Source organism: Dermacentor silvarum, chromosome 3, assembly GCF_013339745.2.
Source record: "Dermacentor silvarum isolate Dsil-2018 chromosome 3, BIME_Dsil_1.4, whole genome shotgun sequence".
NCBI lineage: Eukaryota > Metazoa > Arthropoda > Arachnida > Ixodida > Ixodidae > Dermacentor > Dermacentor silvarum.
The window spans coordinates 14,005,004-14,026,854 of NC_051156.1; the positions used below are offsets into that span (position 1 = coordinate 14,005,004).

A 21,851-nucleotide genomic window follows, 5' to 3' on the forward strand; every position below is an offset into this window, starting at 1 on the left:
CTGATGGGGATGAGAAATAAAAAAAGAAGGTTATAAGTTTATAAGTTTATATTCGAGGTTGAACTGGAGGGTTTTCTGGCAAAAAGCTGCATGCGCAGCTTGACTGTGTCCAGAAAACCCATACAAGCAGTAGCACACGAGTGGTACAGGAAATCTTCAACAAACACACATACAATAGTCACATTCAATAAAGAGAACATTCACTATTTATGCATAGAGAGTCTAATAGTCTTTGCACAAAATTCGAACAATAAAATCGAAAATCAAAACGCTGAAATGGTCATACATATGTTCAGAAATAATAATAGTAATAATCAAGCAAAGCATGCGGCATCTACAAGCCGGGGGCATAAAATCACATTTCAACAAAATATTTCCGCAGTTCAGCTTTGGTGTATCCTATTGTATGTTTATACGTGTTTAGAACATGGGGCAGGTTATAAGACAACATTTGTAATTTATAATTAGTGCGAAAACGAGGTATATTCCATGTATTAGTAGTTATTGTGTTTATGTTGGCACGACGCATGTCCAAAGATGCCAGAGTAGAATAAAAATCGGCAACGGATGCCATCGAAAAATACATTTTTTGTAACAACTCAAAGTTATACAAATGATTGACTCGGACAATGTTATGTGCTTCAGATGCATACTTGGAAGTAGTTGTATTATCAATATTGGCGATTATGCGAACTCTCTTTTGTAATACGAGAACTTTATTTATGTTTGTTTTAGTCATTGTGGCCCATACTAAACTGCAGTAGTTAAGGTGAGAAAAAAAGTGCGTAATAAACTTGTAATTTACATTTCAAAGGTAAATTTTCATGACATCGCGACAGAGCCCCGCATACGGAAGAGAGCTTCTTGCAGACAAGGTCAGTGTGGGCATCCCAGTTTAAATAACACGAAAAAGATACTCCAAGAATCTTGTGCACTTCAACTATTTCTATTTGGTGATCTTCAAAGTGAAGCATGCAGTGCGGTATTAGCGGTTTGTTTCTTGCGCGAAATATTATAGCCTTGGACTTTGTAGGATTTATTTTTAACTTATTCATCCTTGACCACCTAGACAATTTAATTAGTAGGTCATTACATTTCACCATTAAATCGTTAAGGTTAGGGCCTGACAGAAGTCTTGCAGATGTTAGATCCGAAGCGAGGCTTTGTGAAGCGGGTAACTTAATGGTGTACAACCTAATGTGATCCCCACAATAGATATTTTGATTAATTCATGCAACGTGTAATGTCAGTCACCGTGTATGCAATGAACAGTTGACAACTTTGTCGCCATGCAATGGTTATATTTATGCAATACACCGTTCACAAGCTGCGCCAAAATGCAAACAATAGTTTGGGTAGAAGCACACTGCGAGACTTGGACGGAGTGACGTCACGAGGCCCAAGGAAATGTTCGATCTCTGTCGCGGGAAGAATGTTAAGGAGAGATATCCAGGAAGAACGACACACGCTTTGCACCGTTTGTGCTGCAGTACAGATACGTAAGTAAATTTAAGGCTTCTGTACTACTTGCGTCACGGTGGCACATACCCATTCTGGTCAAATGCCTGGAACGGACACATAGGCAGTGACCCGAGAATGGGGGTAGGCCAATAAATGTGAGAGGTTTCAAAGATACTTTTCAATAGCATGCGCTATTCCAATGAATCTTTTGTGTGCATTAGAGAAACTTAAGAGGCTACGTTACATGCTGATGTTTCCTGTCGTAATGTATTGTTTGATTACGCGCAACAAAGGTGCGCTCACCGGAACTACTTCGGAAGTCCACGTGTGGAGATTATATCCTCCTAAGACCCCTTGTACAATATATTGCACATTACCTTCAACTTTTTTTAAGAAATTCACTCGGAAGTGATTAGGCAAAATATTCATTCTGGGTAGGAAGTACGGTGCATGTCTAACCGTAAAGAGGTGGTTAACTCATATTCTTGTCGTTTTCTTTCGAGCAATTTGACGCTAAATTGATCTATACCTCTGTGTGGGCTCAGACGGCCGAAACCAAGCTTGAGGCATTGGTTTCGGCCGTCCGAGCCCACACAGAGGTACCGAGATTGAGAGAAAATTCCGGATGCGGCAGCAACATGGCAATGTACTACACGTAGTTCCAGCGTCATCGCTGTGTTTAAGCAATGTTGTCCAGTTTTTACCATAGCGAAGATGAGGAGACGATGGAGATCGTGGACATATGGAGGCGCATATTTTGGCATCTCACCGTGGTATCTAACTTTTAGAAATTGGCAGTCAATTTAGCATGCGCCAAAGAGGATCAAGGCGAAAGCCTGCGCGCTCAAGAGACATTCACTAAATTATTTGACATTATCATTCGAACGCGTTGCTACTTCTTATTAGTTGTTTTTTCCAACCAAAGGTCGCGGGTTCAACTCCCACAAAATGTCGAGGGTGGGACTGCCAGCAAAGGTTGTGGATTCGAGTGGTCTAATTACCTACATATTTATTTCGCCTTAATTAACTGCGCTTTAATTAACTTCGACTTAACGCCAAAGGTGGTGGGTTCGACTCCCACACAAGCTCGAGGATTCGAGTGCCTGAATTAACTCTATCTTAACACGCTGATGACGGTGACCCGCATGCCGTCAAAATTGTTGTGCGAGTGTTTGCATGTAGATAAAACACAATGCGGGGTCGGGGTAGTAAGTAAATTAATCCACCGAGTCATAATCGTGCACGATTTCGCGTCGACGACACGGTTTTCGCTCAAGGACGTTGAAGGTCGACTGAACGATGGGACACAAGGCTTTTGTTCTAAACATTGTCTTTTCAAGTTCAAAACATTACAGTAGACAATAAAAAGTGGCAGTTTCGCCCGAAAGGCGAAGGATTGATTGCGATAGCAAATTAGTAGACAGCTATACGAAGTAAGGATAGTAGTTTTATCGGCCGTATAAAGTTGTAAATATTCGCTTACTAATTAAATAAACAAGCACGGTGTCACGCGCGCACAGGTAAACATGAACACATCTCGCTCGAGGACCGCGGAAACTGTTTAAGACAATTCAGAAAGCGTGCCAGCAGCAGCGGGCAAATTGACCTTCGCGCTGTCTCGCGTCTCACTTCAACGCGAACTAAACGTCGAAAGCACAGTGCATACGAAGCTAACAGCACTCGGTGCATGCACTTCTGCACTTTGTACCGATCGCAGATCGCTTTGAAGATGAGGCCTCCGCGGGCGCACACTTCGGCCACAGTACAGATCGGTTTCAAGATACGGTGCGCGCGCGGAAGCTCCGTCAGCAGCAGCTGCAAGACCAGAACCACAGTGGTGTTGACGCTGCGCGCGCGCGAGCGTCCAGATTATGTTCGGCAGCGCGCGGGCGCACCGAGTAGATGGCGCCGCGGTCAGCGGTCCCAGTGGAAGGCAACATAAACCAGGCCAAAGTGGAAGGAAACATAAACACATCAGCCGTAGAGATCAGCAAGAGACGAATGGAATACTGGTGGAAAAAAAGCAGGGAAAAGATGGATACGACCTGATCTCTTAAAATCATAGGCAGCGGCACAAGGTAAATTTTTGAAAAAGAAAAATAATAATGAGAGGTATACAAAAATGCAAGAACATGTATACAAATACATGTATACAAAAATACAAGAACATGTATAGTATACCTGATTAAATCAAGCAGGCTAGGTGACTGTTTGTCGCCGCCCAGTTTAAAAGGGGGTGCCAATAAATCATCATCATCATCACCAGCATAGCGATGCCGGCAGCTTGACATTGCTCTGCTTCCCCTAAATTTTCGTTCATAGTGGAGTACAAACTCTAATCGCGAAGGAAATTCGTTATTTCAGATTGAAGTGATAAGTGTACCAGGCTTAATGCTTCGCTAATATGAAGGTTCCTTGTGCAGGGCGTGAATGACGTGAACACGGATAGATCAGGTAGGACTCAAATCCCACTCAAGTTGCGCTCTCGCGCACGATTTGTTTCGTCCGGTCTAGCCGTTCATCCAAGCATAAAAAAATATAAGCGTTAGACCACGTGTAACGCTAACGTTAGCCCATGTGCTAACGCTTATATTCGATCTGAAGAAAATAGTGACTGCACCGGAAAATGTATTTCGTGCTTATCGCGGCTTCCATTCACACTCAGAACACCGTTCAACCATCTTTGCGCGAATTAAGTGTAGCCGCGATATATATTAAGAAATGAAACGGCGCAAGCTTGCGATATGCAACGCACAGAGCAAAAGTGGCTGTTCGTGGCTACAACTTATGATGAGAATGCACATAAGCTATGCAAAAATTCTTTCAAATGGGAATTTATTAGGCAGGACGAAGGCAGGCGTCTTATCTTGGATTACAGCATCACTAATACAGTTTACTGATAAAACCTGAGCAAATGCCTTTTATTCACATTCCCCCTAACATAGACCGTGTATATTATTCATCTGGCTTTCGTTCATTGAGGACTGAGTGGCTCTTGCAAGATCTAAAAAATTAGGCGACTTTCTTTTTTTCTAAATTGCATATGAGAATGTGCCAATGTAAGTGTATTGACAATACATCTAGAGCATGTTCAGAAATACACTTACACCCACCACATAATAATCTCATAGACTTTTTATTTTTCATTTTGCACAGACACAATACGAAAAACATTTTGCATGAAGCAGCTCGATAATTTTAATGGGGGATAACCATCCCAGAAGCTTACGCTCTCATACACTCCCACAATGGAAAAATGTTGAATAAAAACATGCGAGCGTGTAATATTCACCGCACGCGCATTGCAAAAAAAATTCAGTAGCCAGGATGGAACAAATTTGAAATTCAGGCATACATCTGCACAGAAGACAGCAGTATTATACAGGGTGCGCAACGATTTAAAAATATGCAAATGTCACGTAGCTGGACAGAACCATAGTAATGTTGTGTTGCCGTCCCTTGGAGATATTCAGATTATGTTTTACATTTCGCCTAATTACATAATTATTCCTAGTTAATCAACTTCTCAATTATTATAATTAGATTAAAAGTATCAATGAGAAAATTGGAGAGCAACATGAAAGACTCCCGTACAGCTTTCTATTGCTCAATACGCACAACGTAGAAGTGTTTTTCAGAGCGTGAAAGTCCAAGAATACACGCAAAGTGTCTCGAGCGGCCAGTCGTGCGGCAATGTTGCGTGTATTCGCGGGTTTCGTTCACTCTCGGAAAACACTTTTATGTATCGCGTATTGAGCAACAGAAAGCTGTATCGGGAGTTTTCCATGTTGCTCTACAACTCTCTCGTTCACACTTTTTATCCAAATATAGCATTATAAAAGTTGATTAATCAATTATGAAAATGACTATGTAATTAGGCCGAATGCAAAAAAATAATCTGAGTAACTCCAAGCGACGGCAGACAACATTACCTTGGTTATGTCCAGCTACGTGACATTCGCATATTTTTAAATCTTGAGGTATGGTAGTTAAGCCTGTTTATATACATCTTGTACATGCAGCAAAATGTGCACAATCAGCTGTGGCACACAGGAGGTTCTCTCTTCCGCTGCGGCTTTCGAGGTTTCGTTGACGGTGTGAGGTTCTTTGGATAGTTCGGAAATAAGGTGGGAACCCTTTTATCGAGCTCCGCGTAATATGCCGCCGATATCGTATCCTCGAAAAAATGGTTGGCGCAGACATGGTTGGTAGGCATTAGAGTTCTGTCTGCCCTCAGATTTGCACAGCGCCACTGCTCTAGACGACCGCTGTCGGATGGCGCTTTGGAAATTTGAAGGACACTTTGTACATTCCAAAGTGTGTTCGGCGAAAGCCTGTGGCCATTCGAATGACTATGCCTTATCTAGCCACGCCACATTTGAAACGCCCCTCAGAAGGCCACTGCCACATTTGTCGAGGGCCCGTGGCGACAATACCCAAGCACAAGCTCATGATACGCACGCGAATAAAAAGCGTACCTTCAAAACAGCGCGGCCGCACATGCAAGCGGGAAGACGCAGCAGCGGCAGCATGCGCCTTGCCGCCGAGGTTGGGACCGCATTCCGCAGCGCCCTCTACGACGGCGCCGACCGAGCTGTAACCGAGCCGAACATAATCTGGACGCGAGCGGGCGGCGCTTTCGCGCGCGTTGTGGGGAGAGTGTCAGCACCTCTTTTGCTTATTCTTACACCGTGGCTCAAACACACGCGTGACGCAAGCAGTCGTACCTAAAGTCCCTATATAAGAAAAGTACCGCCATCCTTTGATCAACACCGCTTCTCACTCTCCTGTATCTCCGATTGGACGATGATAGCGCGCGCTTTTCACTTCTTTATATTTAGTTTTTTCCGCCTCAGAGCCATGTTGAAAGTCCTCTGCGCAGCCGCAGTCGCCGGCGGCGGCGGCGGCGCGCGCCCGGCCTGAAAGCTTCGAGGTAGACTTTCTAGGTGCGCCACCGTCGACTTGGCTTTCGCAAGCAAAAGTAAAGAAAAAAAGAGGAGGCGGGCGGAGGAAAGAGTAGATGGCGGTACTTTTCTTATATAGGGACTTAGTCCCTATTTAGTAGTTATAAGTGGTTGCCGTGATGTAGTAGTTGCCGCGATGTGACGTTATATAAGTAGTTATATAAGTAGTTGACAGCGATGTGACGTTATATAAGTAGTTATATAAGTAGTTGCCGCGATGTGACGTTACCCAGTGGGTACCACTGGGTAACGTCACATCGCGGCAACTCACAGAACTTAGGCGCACCAATGGCACCCATTGCGGTCCGAGCGATTGCACAGGCATTGAAAAAACAGAGGAGATGCTGCTGGGACCTAGTGAATCAAAATCTCTTGTAAAATTCAAATAGAATCATAATGGAAGCAAGCTTTTTTATCAGTGGTAGCTAATATATTCTCTTTAAAATTCAGTAATGCTGTTTCACTCGTTTTTGACGTTCTAAGGGCATACTATGAATCTTTTAGAGCATTTATTTGTCTTCGTCTGTAGCCTCGCCTATACAATTGTTACAAAAACGATTGATCATTTCGCATTTGCACAGATCAGATAATAAGAAACAAACATCTCTTCCCGTACCCAAAGCCATGAATCAATCACATAACTGACACGTTACAGGCGGATGTTATCGGTTTTCCCGCATTGACCAGAGCAAGAAACATGTCGCTTGAAGAGGTTACTAAGAAAGTTAATACATTATTCCTTCTTTTGACATCTACGAATATTATCATCATCAGCCTATATTTATGTCCACTGCAGGACGGAGGCCTCTCCCTGCGATCTCCAATTACCCCTGTCTTCCGCTAGCGTATTCCAACTTGCGCCTGCGAATTTCCTAACTTCATCATCCCGCCTGGTTTTCTGCCATCCTCGACTGCGCTTCCCCTTCGCTTGGTATCCATTCCGTAACCCTAATGTAATATAACAGGCTACTATTTGAGTTGAAAAACTGCAGGTTGTGGTTTCACAAGATGATGAACGACGTCCTTGAGGTACTTCATTGGAAAAAGTTTGATATGTGCGTAGATGGCAATATTTGCACACTACAAAAACAAGAAAATAACATGTAGAGCACCTACGGAAATTGCTTGAAACAGACAATACTGTTATGCTCGAGATCCACGACACAAAAGAGACTCTTGTGCAGGAAGCTCCTGTGTGTCTACAGCGCCTGTGGTGTGTGTTATTCCTTCTGTGTTTCACCTTTTTACCCCGTTTTCTATCATGCTTAACCAACTTGCTCAGCGTTCCACACTTCTGTAAGACAGTATTCTCGGACGAGTATTTGATGGAAGAACCAAAGGCACGAATGAACGTTCGGGCCATCAAGAAGTAGGGAAGTGATATGACCATAATTTTTTGCCGTGTGTTTCTTCGTCTGGCTAGCAAAGTTCTGCGTGTTTATATAGGACTATGGACACATTTAAGCCAGTTCCACGCTTGTAAAATATGATGAAACAGCGGAGCTCTGCAAGTCGGGATGTATGCGTAGTGTTTATGACGCTCATCTTCGGACCATGAGTACCCGGGTTCAAATTCCGCCTCTCTCTCTTTCTCATGCTCTTTCTCTCTCGCTTTCTTTTTCTCTGCGTCTCTTTTTTTCTCTCCTTTTCTTTCTCTTTCTCGCTCTCATTTTCTTTCTCTCGGTACAACACAATCATATGGTTCCCATAAATGCATGTTCTGCAAGCCTTGTATAACACCGACTGCTTTTTATGTAGAAAAACCGGAAACAATAGAACATGTATTCTAGATCGCTGGGACCCCATCTTTCACTGGGACCTGCTGCAGAGAACATTGAAGAAACAGTCACCCCTGTACCCATATGGAATACCTTCTTGCCAGTAGACACCTGACAGGATGTACCGTACGACCTCATTGTGGTCCTGGGGCTCCACGCTATGTGGAAAACGCGTATGCAATTTGAGCATGCAGACATCGTCGTTCATCGGTTCGTGAGCACTTCATCGTGAGCATTGTGTATGTGAGAGACACGTACACAGGACTGCCTAATCCACCCCGAATGGAGTACTAGATGAAGTGGTGCTGCTAAAAATATTTAGTACCATGCTGGCCGAAGTGTGGCTGGCATGTTTATCCTTTGTAAACCTTTATTTTGAACGTCGAAGTCGGCAATAAAGGGAAAAAAATGCCTAGTGGTTTATGCACTCACACTTCGGACCATGGGTAGCCGGTTTCGAATACCGCTTCGCCAAGAAAGTTTATTTTGACAACCGGTCATATTGCGATCTCTCAGCTGAGTTTATTTTGAAGTTCCATTGTGTAGTGTTTCACGCACTTTGCGTTGAGCGTTCTTACTCGAGGACATCACGTTTGAGCACGATGGCACCATTTTCCCGAGTGATGACAGTACTTTTTCGAGCGCTACCATGGTGTCGAAACTATGTTTCTTCATCGGGTTCGGCGGCGAACTCCACCTCATACTCTGTGGTGATGTCGTGGTCATCCGACGGGTACCTGAGGCCGTTGCATCTATTCGTGGTCCGTGGCTCCGGCGAGGGCCCGTGCGGGTCCAATTTGATCGACAGTAGCATGGTGCCACCTAGTGAATCGCCCGCAAAGATGCGAACCACGCGCACAGCCTCGAAGATATTCATCACTGTCGCCTGTTGCAACGGTGGTGCAATACAACGGTGCCGCATGCAGTGGTTAGCGCGCTCGCTACGGAGCGGTTGCAGTGGCGGTGGGGCAGAGAATCGCATCCTCACTGTGGGGACTTCTTTTTTTAGTTAGACGAAGACGACGTAATTTGAGTGCCGTTTTTCTGCCACGGGTTTTCTGCCATGCCTTTATATGACGGCGGGTCGCACAATGAGCCAAGTAATGCTCTCGCATTGAAACGCTGCGACAGTAACGAAATCGCTCCGTAAGACACGTCGATTATACGTCCCTCAGGCGCCGCAGGTCAGGTTGGATGTTAACTGAACCAGCCGGTGCTGCCGTAAAAGTGATACCACTGCCAGAATAGCCTGTTCATTGTTTAAGTTGAGTTGACCTCGAATGGTAGTGGTGTAGGCGCAGTGCATAGTCTCGGCCTTGTGCGTCGCCACGTAAATTTCTGAGACGTGGCATAACGGGCAGCGCCGCTGCGGCGGCATTTCAGTGTTTGTGCGTATGGCACCTGCTGTGCGTGCGTTCCTATGGGACAAAAATGCAGGTGCTGGGCTGTGGCGGTCGCGTTCAGGGCTGTGATAGCGTAAACATTACAATCGTTCATAGCCTGAAAAGAGCGCTTGGAGCTGGCTTCTCAATAGCATGCTGGCCACGTATGCAGAAGGAGCACGTAACCGGAACAGGAGCGTCTTCGCTACGCAGCGAAACGTGGTGCACACGGCGAATGTATGTACACAATGTATACTTATATTATAACAATTAAGTGAACCACGTACATACCCATTATTAAATTAAATTTAAACACTTCTGCCACAATGGAATGTGTCATGTGAGGCAATAATAATGCTCAACCCTCTCAGAGATTATGAACAATGACGCACAACAACGCCGCCTGAAGCAAACACGTCTCCTTGTGTGTTCTGGGAGCTACGCAGACAAACAGCAGTGGTGTGCACACAAGGTAATGTTTAACATCAACTCACCACTCTCTTATGGACCAAACTATGAATAAATTAAACATTCGCCGCCAACGTCACGGCTAATTATCGTCAATCAAAGCAAACAACATACAAAGCTTCGTTTATATCGATTTCCACAGTGCGTGGAATCTGGAGATTTTTGTTGAACATGAAATAGCGAGTAATTTCGCAGAAAATAAAGGTCATTATTAACTAAATAAAAAAGTCGCAGTTTCACCGGAAAGGTGAAGCATCGATTGCGACAGCAAATTAGTGGACAGCTATACGAAGTAAGAATAGCAGTTTCATACGGCGTTATAACTTGGAAAACATTCGTTAACTGAATTAACAAGCATAATGTCAGCGCGCACAAGCAAACATGAACAAAAACACACCCGATGACCACCGACACTCGCTGTCAAAACACTGGCGTGAGCAAGTGCGACTACAGCGCGAGTAAATTGACCTTCGTACTCCGGCTCGCATCAACGCGAACTAAGGTACAGAAACAGCGCGTGGCGGACTGTGCTGCCGTCGCAGATCAATCAATGAATCAATCAACCAAGCAAATTTATTTTCGCCGTAGACAAGAAATTGTTACAGCGAAAATAGGGGGCCAGAGAAAGCTGCATCTGCGCAGCGTGACTAAGTTCTAGCCACCCGTAGAGCATCAGTGACACGATGATTTGTTATAAGGATTCAGTTATACAAACACAGCAAATAAAGAAACAATCATACAATACCATCACAAATGGGCAGTTACCAGAACAATTAGACAGCATGCATATTTCAACGAAAAATGAGAGAAATAAGCAGTTCGGTGCACTAACACAAGGAGGTCCAATAAGCTTTGGTATAAAAATGCTAGAACGTCAACATTTTTCCGGTCTAGCTCATTAGTGTAGTTTCCAGTGCGTAGTCGAGTCTTTCTTTTCCATAATGGGTGCGCGAGAAGGAAACGTAGTATGGCGGTTCATATCTGAAAGGGTAGGAAATTGTACTTTTCCTGAGATGTGATAATTCTTGCAATAGTTCCGCCCTACCTATTGTGCCTTTTTATAGGTTCTGAATAATTTGTATTTGCACATATTGTGGATTTTCATAACTTTGTGTTTGAGAAAGAGTGGACCTGTGTGTTCTAAAAAGGAGAAATTTTCTATTGATTGAAGTGATTTTTTTTCTGAAATAGGAAGAGTTTCTATAAGTTCGATGCTGTCGTGAAACAAAAAGTGATTCGCCCGGCTCGAGACCTTTTGAACAAAAAAAAAATGAAATTAAATTATGGGGTTTTACGTTCCAAAACCACGATTTGATTATGAGGCACGCCGTAGTGGGTGACTCCGGAAATTTAGACCACCAGGGGTTCTTTAACGTGCACCTAAATCTAAGTACACAGGTGTTCTCGCATTTCGCCCCCATCGAAATGCAGCCGCCGTGGCCGGCATTCGATCCCGCGACCTCGTGCTCAGCAGCCCAACACCAAGCCACTGAGCAACCATGGCGGGTGAGACCTTTTGAACATGAATATTCATATGACCACCTATTGTCAGCAGCCATCTATTTTCATTGGCACAAGAAAGCAATGAATCAAGGAAGTTTAATAATGTCAATATCACTGGTAATGGTACTAAATTCATGTAGCACTTCAAAACCTGGTACAATAACCTGAATATAGACTCCGCCGCCTCTGCAATTTTTCCGATTGAAAAAGAAGTGATTCTACAAGGTAAAATAAGGTGATCACAGTTTTCACCATACCAAGTCTCATGAACATGAGTGCATCAAATGTAACATTGCATGATTCTAAAAGGGGGATAATTTCGCCAAATTTATACTGAATGGATCCTAAGTTTAGATGAAAAAAGTTCAATAAGCTTGTCTGGATTCTCAGCTGTGACACCACGTGTGTCCTGAGGTAGCACGCAACAGGAGAACAATGTTTGCAATCCTGGAAAATCTTAGTGCTCGCGCCAAGCATGCGCACTCGTATCCTCTGGCGATAATATTGTCCAGATCGCTCTCGCGTTTTATTACCACAACGGCTGACGCTTCATCGGGACGGGAAACGTGCCACCTTTTTTGACCCAGACAAATTTCCGGCCATGTTCGCGTTTGCACGCGACTGTCGGATCAAGCAACCGCTTCAAAAATTGGCACCCATGTTCATGTAGAAAGACGCAATGGCTTTAAATATACAGCACGCGGCCCCCCGCGCCCGCGCCCACGCCCCCCCCCCCCCATCCCCCCTCCCCCTGGGGCGGCCACGACCGCAAGAGGCGTGCTTCCTTCCCGCTTTCCTTCCTTGCGTGCGCGCGGCGACGATTTTTTTCCACTTACCACGGAAACCTCACGGCTAGGGTGACGGTGATGCCGACGGCGGAAAATGCGTCTGGAGTGTCCATATAGTTGCTATCGCAATAGGATGCATTATAATTGAACATTCCGTAAACGCAAAAATAAGGCAACGACGATGACGGAAGCACTAGCACCGGTCGTTATGACCTTATATGCTTATGACCTACCTGGTACTGGAGCCTTTCAAGCTCCTACCGATAACTAGGCATTGATGTCTCTCTTCTGGCATGTACAGCAACCGGAAGATTTACCTGTTGGGTGTAGGAAATGCGAAAATGCAGCTTTGACCGCAGCGCACCAAGTACGCCAGAAGTGTCAGGATGCTGCCGCATTGTGGCAATGCAGAACATTTCTGATAGAAAGCTCAATGTTTGGGAGGGGAAACAAGAGACGATGGCACGGAATCGGAAACCTTATGTGCCCTGAATATAAGTACCCCGCATTTTTTCAAATAATGCCACAATATAGTCCGCAATCAGGAAGACATGATGCATTTCGAAGGCCTACAACAAATTCACTAAACTATTTGCGTGGAAGAACAAATTGTCATATCGAAGAACAAGCCTCGTAGAAACAGAATAATCTCGCTGGCGTGATGAATGATCACTTTGAAAACATTGATACTGCTGATATTTAGAAGTGTGAAGGCGTCATAAACACCTTCACAATGAACGAGTGCACGCGTTTTGTTACCGCTAAAGCTCGAATGCAGATTGCGAACCGCGTCATATCACTGCTGGCGCGCGCAGTTTCAATAACGTGAAACCGTTTCTGCTGTGGACTAACGTTCAGAAGCGCAAGCTACGCATTGGGTTGGTGAAAGACGCACCACACTCCACGCCCTAGCGCCTTAACATAGTGAGGCGAATTTTTCCACCGGATGCATGATGACAGTCACAAAAATGGAAATCAAATTATATGCAAAGTTGCAGAGCCACATCGATTGAACCAACGCAGATCAGAAAGAAAGACGAAGCAGCTCGATTAAGAATAGAATAGTAAGAGAATGCAGTGACCTTTACCATGCAGAAACTTTACAAATAGCGTTAACGGCAAACCTGCCAACTCGCCCGAATTTTTCATAAAGTTTACAAATTTTGGTTCGTTCTACTATTTTACAAATGGTGAGTAAAATTTTACGAAAAACAAGTTCTGTTCGCGAAAACGTTTCGCTCGTCGGTCTTCTAACCTTCTGTTGAAAGTCATCTACTGCTGAAAGGACGCGAGAAGGGTACTTGCTTCGATCCAACTTATATAAGCATACAGAAGGCGAAATCGGCATGACGCGAGTAAAAACGTCACTGTGATCTAAAACTGTGTTGCTTGCCAGTGCTTCCTGTTTAAAGTTTCGCTGCTGATTGTGCGTTGTGTTCACGGGTAAACAATTGTCAATTAAATACCTACGCACCCATCAAGAGACGTGTTCTCATAAATGTTTCGTATCCCCCCCTCCCTTCTATCGCTGTCGCGTCCGCGAGATGTTAGGAATTTTGAAGTTTACGGGTGGGAAGGTAAGGGAAGTTAAATCCTGGGGATTTGGCGCCCACATGGGTGCCACAAACTTACCACTTGTGCGTCTAAAGGTGTTGCAGATCGTAATATCCTGCCATGGTACGTGCCGCGGCGTCCACGTGTGTTGGTTTCGAGGAACGTTTCGCAAGTGGCCCGGGTACTTGCCCCGCACTTCTTGGTTAATGGTAGGACCGTTCATCGCTGGACATGTCAGAGCTACCGGCGACTATCAACTTTCAAAGAACCGGATGACAACTTTGGCTGCCTGTCGGGGGCGTAACTTATCTCGAAAAACCATGTGCCCCAGCTTTTCACTTCGTGATCTGGCACCGATATGGGTGTCACAAGCTTATTTTTGTGCTTCTGCAGGTTCATTTTAAAGCGGAACTGTTATACGCTGTGTGCGTAGACAGAGTGCATCGACCAAAAACGCCGTAGCCGTGATACAAAGCAAAAGTGTATCGCTGGTGTGCCCCAGCTGCGTTTAAAAGCCAATGGCTGTGTCTCTTTGGCTGGTCAAGTCACGCACTGCATAGGCATGTTAGACAGTTTTAGTTACATGCACGTAGAGGCTTTGCGTACGTAGACCTTCTACGTGTAAGCAGTGCGCATGCGCAGAACGTAGCGGCCGCGCGCTGGTCTCACGGACGTACGTGAGATTCGATTTTTTACGTGCGTTTCTTGCGCACGTAGACAGCTTCCCGCGGGGGTTCCGCGAGATCACGAACAAGCGATAGCGTGCTGAGCGCGCGCAGATGGCTTGCATGGAAACACGGCGACAGGATGACTGGTCATCTATTTCATTCCATGTCAACGATAACAGCAGATAACGCTTGCACAGCACACTTCCGGGCATTGCGGAGACGATGACCGGCACGCATCAATGCACATCACTGGCTTCGCTGAAATACTCATCTTGAATTGAATTGTTCATATTTCCCGATAGATGGCGTGCACGTAAGGTACGTAGACTGTTCACGTTTGCGTACGTGAAGTCTCCACGTACGTGTAACTAAAACTGTCTGTTATCTCAGTTGCGTTCCGGCCGTGGAATGGGCAGGCCGCGTATTGTGCGCACCTAGGAATAACAGCATGTCTACGAAGAACGACAGCGTGAGCAGAAGCGGGAATGGGCGCGAAGGCGGGAGGCTGCTAACGCCTATCGCCGCCTTCGCAACCACTCCCGCTTAAGCATCGTTACAGAACCCATGGCCGTCTACCATAGCGACCACAAAACTATAGTCACTTTAGTGACATAATAAAAAAGAGGGTAGAAATTGACAATTCATGTGGTATGTTAGGATGAGTATGTCTACTCACTTCGTCCCGTCCTAGCGCTGTTTGTTCCAGTCCTAATAATATACCAACCAGCCCAGACCAGCACACTCCTTCAGTTCATGTGGTATGCGTGTTTATTCAAATCAATATAGTTTATCACCATATATACAGCTCCGCTGGTCATCCACCTTCCCACAGTGGATTGACACTGAGCTTTTTACAGCGAAGCTGTTAAGGGCTTGTTCCCCCCGGATAGTGTGTAGAAAAAAACTATGATCATCAGCATTGCCTCGGGCGTCGTCGTCTTCTTCCGCAGCTGGCTCGTTGGCGGCACTCGGTTTGCGCTCGTCCCGCTAATACCGAGCAAGAGCGTGTGCTCGGCAAGCGCTCGTGCCGCTGATCCCGCGTTCGTCGTCTGCTTCCACAGCTGGCTGCGTTGCCGCTAATCATTCCAGCGTAGAATTTCACTTCTCTTCTGTCGTCGTAATGTGGAGGCCGCGTTTACGGGGTATGAGCCACTGACGACGTGTCCTAACACGTTTGAGCAACGCCGCCGCGAACGCGCCAGGGAAAGGGCTCGTCGTCGATGTGTCGATTCTAGCGTGAGGGTTTCCGAAGCCCAGGCGAAACGTCAGCGAAAAGCCGCGGACCCCAAGTTGAGGGAGCGCGATCTTGAGCCCGCAGGGAGAGGCCTTCGTCCGGCAGTGGACATTAAATATAAGCTGATGATGATGTTGAGGTCAAACGTAAGTGAAGAGCCGCCGATCCCGCGTTGTGGGAGGGCGATGTTGAGGCCAAGCGTCAGCGTCGTCTTGGCCACCAGGAATCCGACAACGGTGGTGCACGCCTCGGCAACGCTAGCGCCAACTTCTTCGGTGCGACAGCCAGGTTTCAACACGAGTTTTTCAACCGGAACGTTGATGATAGACATGTTCGGTTGGGTGATGCCCAACGAAAAAACGCGAATTCTCATCGTGGGGGCACTATTCCCTACAGCGGGCCCACCAAAGTCGCAGCTTCGCTGGCTTCCATCTTCACAGTAGTGGAAGGTCTCTGAAATTTTTACAGCGAAACTGTATATGGCTAGTTTCCAGCGGATCGATGTCCGTATACTAAAACCGTGGACCGATCCGGAAGATTGTGCAATACCGGGCCGAGCCGCGGCGGAGGTGAAGCAGGCTTTAAGCACTCCACCAGCTTGCAAAAACAAGTTTAACATCTTGGGTGGAAATACAATCCGTATCAGATATTAAGCTGATAAGAACAGATAATACACTTTTACCCGCGTCTTCCATGCCTACGTTCGTATCATGCACGTGTAAGCCCTCCCGCGTATTCAAACTAGTGCATATCAATCTGAGTGTCTTCTTTCTTCTGACGTCATGTTCTAGATAAGCCTCTTTCCTCAGTTCTACTCCGACTGTGAAATGGGTAGGCCGCGTGTTGTACAGTCTGAAGAACAGCGTGCCTACCAAGAACGACGGCGTGAACAGAAAAGGGAACGGGTGCGGCGGCGGTGGCCGTGGAAGGAGACCACCGACGACGAGCGGCCCGCGGACGCCAAGCGTAAGCATACTGCCCGCCAGGACCGCGAGGCCGAAAGAAATGCGAACCGTTCATGTGGCCCCCATCCCGCAAACTTGGAACGTTTCGCCGGGCAACGGTCAATCACCACATACACAGCTTCGCTGGTCATCCACCTTCACAGAGCAGAACGGCACTGAATTTTTACAGCGAAGCTGTATTCGCAATGCACACGTACTACAGGTGGCGCGCGAGGTGATCCATGATGGCGGACCGAGAGAGTATCAGAATAGGCGACTGCGCGTCCGTGTGGTAGCATGCCGGGCTTTTTTCTCATCTTTCTCGTCACACGCCGAGTGTATTCTTATTTTTCAGAATTTATTCTCATCGACTGCGGAATGCCGCTGCATAACCAAAAGCGTGCATAACGAGAAGTGCGTGCGTGCTTGTTATTTTACGGCGAATGGCACCCTTAAAATAACTGAAGGATGTAGGTGACGCGAATCGTATCTAGAACGAACCCTATGGCTGGAGTGCAGCGTTTTCGGTTAAGCCAGGAAAAGTACACCGATCTTGTTTTCAAATCAAACGAAGAAGGTCAGTGCAAGCAAATATGCCACAGAGCAAGCGATCGGCGAGAAGCTCCGAACCTAGTTACACTCCGTCAGCTACGCTCGAAAACCAGACACCAGCTGCTTAATGGCTCTACAAATATTCTACTGTTGCGGGAGCGTTTGGGCAGCCTTATTTACAAATATTCAGCAGTAGCGGTAGCGTTCGGACGTCGTAAGGCATAGGCGCGAACTTGTTAGCTTGTCTTTTCCTGCCGCATTGAACGTGCCGTTCACGTAAGCTACAACTACCATATCGTAAAAGCGTAATGTTTATGCTTTCGTGAACGATTAGCATTCTGCTAACTGATGTTGCCCCAGAAGAAGTCTTCGGTGACGAAGTGTGCGCTACAAACCTTCATTGGCGGAGTCACCTGCTTGCCGATCCGGAGCTTCACCGCTGACTTGTTTTTAAGATACGTGTCCAGCGGAAACAAATGAAGGCTTATCTCATCCTTCGCCGCTCGGTTGGTACACTGGGGTACGCAACACTTTTTTTTCTTCCATGGCGTAGATAGAAGCAATTAACAAAACAGAAACGCGCCCGCGCATAGAGAGCCACACGGTAACACTGTGCCATTAACTGTGCGGATACTCTTTGAAATATTTCTCTCGCTGGCCACTACGAGGCGCGACCATCTGTGTGCATTGCGAATATCGCTACCCCTGCGTCCGTGCGTGTACACCCTCGCATCGTCAAAGAAAGAGTTGGCGTCCCCAGAGTTAATGTAATTTTGAGTTTCCGCGTAGCAGAATTATGTTTTTTTTATCATACTGCAGGCCGTGTGGCCCAAGCAGGAGGAGCAAGGTAACACAAAAAATGCGCGTACAAAAGGCAGAATTGCAAAATATAAAACTTAGGAAAGGAAATAAAATAGCACAAAACAACAATGATACTTAGGAAATACTAATAATATGAGTGTGAATTGATTCAGGGGAGTTCAGATGATGGAAAGGGATGAGGTTCCATTCTTCGATAGTTCGAGGAAAGAAAGAAAACTTAAAGTGGTTTGTCCTGGCAGCGTAAAGGGAGAGAGCGAGGGGGTGGTAATTGCGGGTTTTCCTGGATGCAGAAAGAGTTATGCATGGACTAGGATTTAAAGGAAATTTACGGTTTATAAAGGAGTAAAGGAACTTCAGGCGTGTAATTTTTCGCCTCGGTTGAATGGTGTGAAGACCATTTGTCCGCAATAATTCTGTTATAGACTCTTCTCGGCCGTATTTGGAAAAAATAAAACGTATGGCTCTTCTCTGTATCCTTTCAAGGGCGGTAATGTTAATTTTGGTGAACGGGTCCCAAGTAACGCACGAATATTCCAATTTAGGTCGAATAAAGTGGTATAAGCTAATGATTTCACTTCATGGGATGCGTGTTTAAGCTTATGGCGAAGTAGACATAGCTTTCTAAAAGCAGAAGAGGCGGTAGCAGCAATGTGGCTATTCCAATTTAGGTTGTTAGTAATTGTTATTCCAAGATACTTGTACTCGCTCACTTCGGCCAAGGGATCTTGGCCGATAGAATAAGAAAACTTCAGGGGTAGTTTTTTGTTTGTTATACGTAGAAGCACGTATTTATCAGAGTTAAGTTTTATTCCCCACTTGTTGCTCTACTCAAGAAGGCTGTTTAAGGCGAAATGAAGAGATAGTTGATCATTGACTGTATTAATATAGTTAAAAATTATACAGTCGTCAGTGAACAGACGAATATTGACAGGTGCATCTATTACATCAACTATGTCGTTACAATAAATAAGAAATAGTAGTGGGCCAAGCACGCTGCCTTGAGGCACGCCAGAAGTTACTGAAAGAGAATTGGACTGCTGCCCATCAATCACTACGTATTGTTTTCGACGCGTTAAATAAGCAGAAACCCAGGACAGAATAAAGCTAGGAAGACCAAGGAATTCTAATTTACAAATTAACTTGTCATGAGGAACTACATCGAAGGCTTTTTGAAAATCCAAAATATCACATCTACTCGTTTTCTCGTATGTTCAAATTACAATCGGATACTATCATGTCTGGAGGTTGTGTGTAAGTCGTACTTTGCAAATTTTTTGACGTACTTTACTTTGAGAAAATGAATTAGTTCATTAACGCACTTGCGCAGGCAGGGGGTCTACTAGAATGAGGATATATGCTACAATCCGGCACATCTGCGTGCGCGCGTGACGAACAAGTGCACACGATGTATTTGCCCTTGATCAGTCACGCAGTGTGTGCTGCGACCGTAATCAACGTCAGGGCAAGACTTCAAATATTACAGTGACGTTCACTCCGTGAACGCGGGTTACGCGCCAGAGTATGGAGGCCGCGAACGTACACCGCGGCGTTGAAGCACCAACGGGAAGGGCGCGAACGAAGTCGTGGACGCTACATTGATCTCGACGGTGCGACGCCTTGTGGTGGCTGCACTTGTGTAACGTCGGCAACAGCTTTACTCTACATCCACTTTCACAGGGTGGAATGGAGGCGGAAATTTTCAAGCGAAGCTTTATTGGTTCACAAGTTTCGGTGGCCTTGTACTTCTTCTTTCTTGGGTTTTACGTACCAAAACCAGTTCTTATTATGAGGCACGCCGTAGTGGAGGGCTGCGGATTAATTTTGACCACCTGGGGTTCTTTAACGTGCACTACAACGCAAACACACGGGCGTTTTTGCATTTCGCCTCCATCGAAATGCGGCCGGCGCGGCCGGGTTTCGATCCCACAATCTCGTGCTCAGCAGCACAACGCCTTAGCTGACTGAGCCACCCCGGCGGGTTCCGGTGGCCTTGTAGTCACGCAAGAACTCACGTGTGGTGCATACCCGCATTGCATATGTGGGTATAAGCCAGTGATACGCGGGTATGAGCCAGGGACAAGAAAGAAAGAAAGAGCAGGTGCGGCGAAAGCTGCGCCGGAGCCGGATCACGTGACGCGCGCGACCATTAAGGGTCGTTTGGTGTGTCGCGGGGAGGGAAAGGGAAGGAAAGGGGGCATGGCGAGCGCTCCGCCGGGCTTCCCTCGCCTCAGATGAGTTTCGGGGTCCGGATGGGAAGGCTGCACATGGCGCGTCCCGCCGAGGAGCAGGCTGCGTTTGAGCAACGGCGAAGCGAAATCGCTGGGGAAAGGGATTGTCGTTGACGTGCCGATTCTAGCGTGAGGGCTTCCGAAGCCTAGGCGAAACGTCAGCGAAGAGCGGCCGACGCCGAGTAGAGGGAACGCGATGTTGAGTCCAAACGTCAGCGTCGTCTTGCCCTCCAGGAACCCGACAACGGCGGTACACGCCTCGGCTACGCTAGCGCCAACTTCCCCGGTGCGACGGCCATGTTTTAACGCGAGTTTCTCTAACGGAACTTCAGAGCTAGCTGCAATGCGTGTGACCGGTTATGGTTCGAGCACAACGTGGTACTCGTCAGTGCAATTGGTTCCGAGGAACACCGAAGAAACACACAAGCTTCGCTTATCACCATTTCCTCGACAGGGGAGGGGCTGCAGATTTTTTTTATCGAATCTAGCTGTTTCCAGCAAAACATTTAAAAGTCCACGCGGATGCCACTTCGCTTTCCGTGATCACATGCTTCGTTTGTCATATAAGAGCAATGTTTGCAGTGTATGTACATATTATTCTAGGAAAGGTACTCAGCGCTAGTGATGTCTTGCAGAATACGGGGAACCTGACAGAAGCTAAAGAGCAAAGAAGTGTCCGAGTTGGGCGGAAGCAGCGGAAAATGACAAGACGCGAGAAAGGGACAAACAACGGCGCTGTCCTTTCTCACATCCGGTTATATTTTGGCTCTGCCTACCGTCCAACTATGTTGCGCTGTTTCCGCGCAGGTCATGAACCAGCTAGCCCCAATGCATACGCTTCTGCACTTCAGACTTAGAGATTGACTCCAACCAAATAAGGAAATTTACTAGCCCAACATGCAGGACTACGAGGAAAAGGCGTCCACCCTCCTTAACAGCCAAGACTACGAAAAATTAAAAAAGGACCCCACCACAAGGACCCAATCAGTACTGAATAAGACGCTGGTCGAAATTTTCCGAAACCACCCAAGCTCTCGAAATCTTTATCTAAAATTAATGTGCAGGAACGGGTCCGCACCAGCCTTTTACTGCTTGCCTAAACTCCATAAACCCGGAATCCCCTTATGGCCAATCGTAGATTTTTCATGCTCCCCACTTCGATCACTATCCACATACTTGCACCAGATTATATCACCACTCACCGGAAGGACAGCATCCCACGTGCGCAACCCCGAAAACTTCATCAAGCTCATATCAAATGTACGCCTCGAAGATGATCAATGTCTGGTCTCTTTTGATGTGATCTCTTTGTTCAACAGAGTACCCATTCAGTTAGCTATATCCGCAACAAGGGATGCCCTGGTACGCGACGACACACTCGACGAGAGAACCCCCTTGAGTGTAGACGAGATCTGCCGCCTTCTCGAGCTATGCCTATCAAATACCTACTTCACCTTCCGAGGCAGCTACTACAAGCAGGTGAAAGGAACTCCCATGGGGGCCTC

The 21,851-nt window shown here is 46.3% G+C and overlaps 1 non-coding gene across 1 annotated transcript; it reads right to left on the bottom strand.

Annotated features, from left to right (window-relative positions):
- Nucleotides 1-16,315: 16,315 nt before the first annotated feature.
- Nucleotides 16,316-16,509, bottom strand: LOC119447025 (U2 spliceosomal RNA). Its single transcript, XR_005190911.1, has one exon. It is a non-coding gene; the product is annotated as a U2 spliceosomal RNA (small nuclear RNA).
- Nucleotides 16,510-21,851: the final 5,342 nt, after the last annotated feature.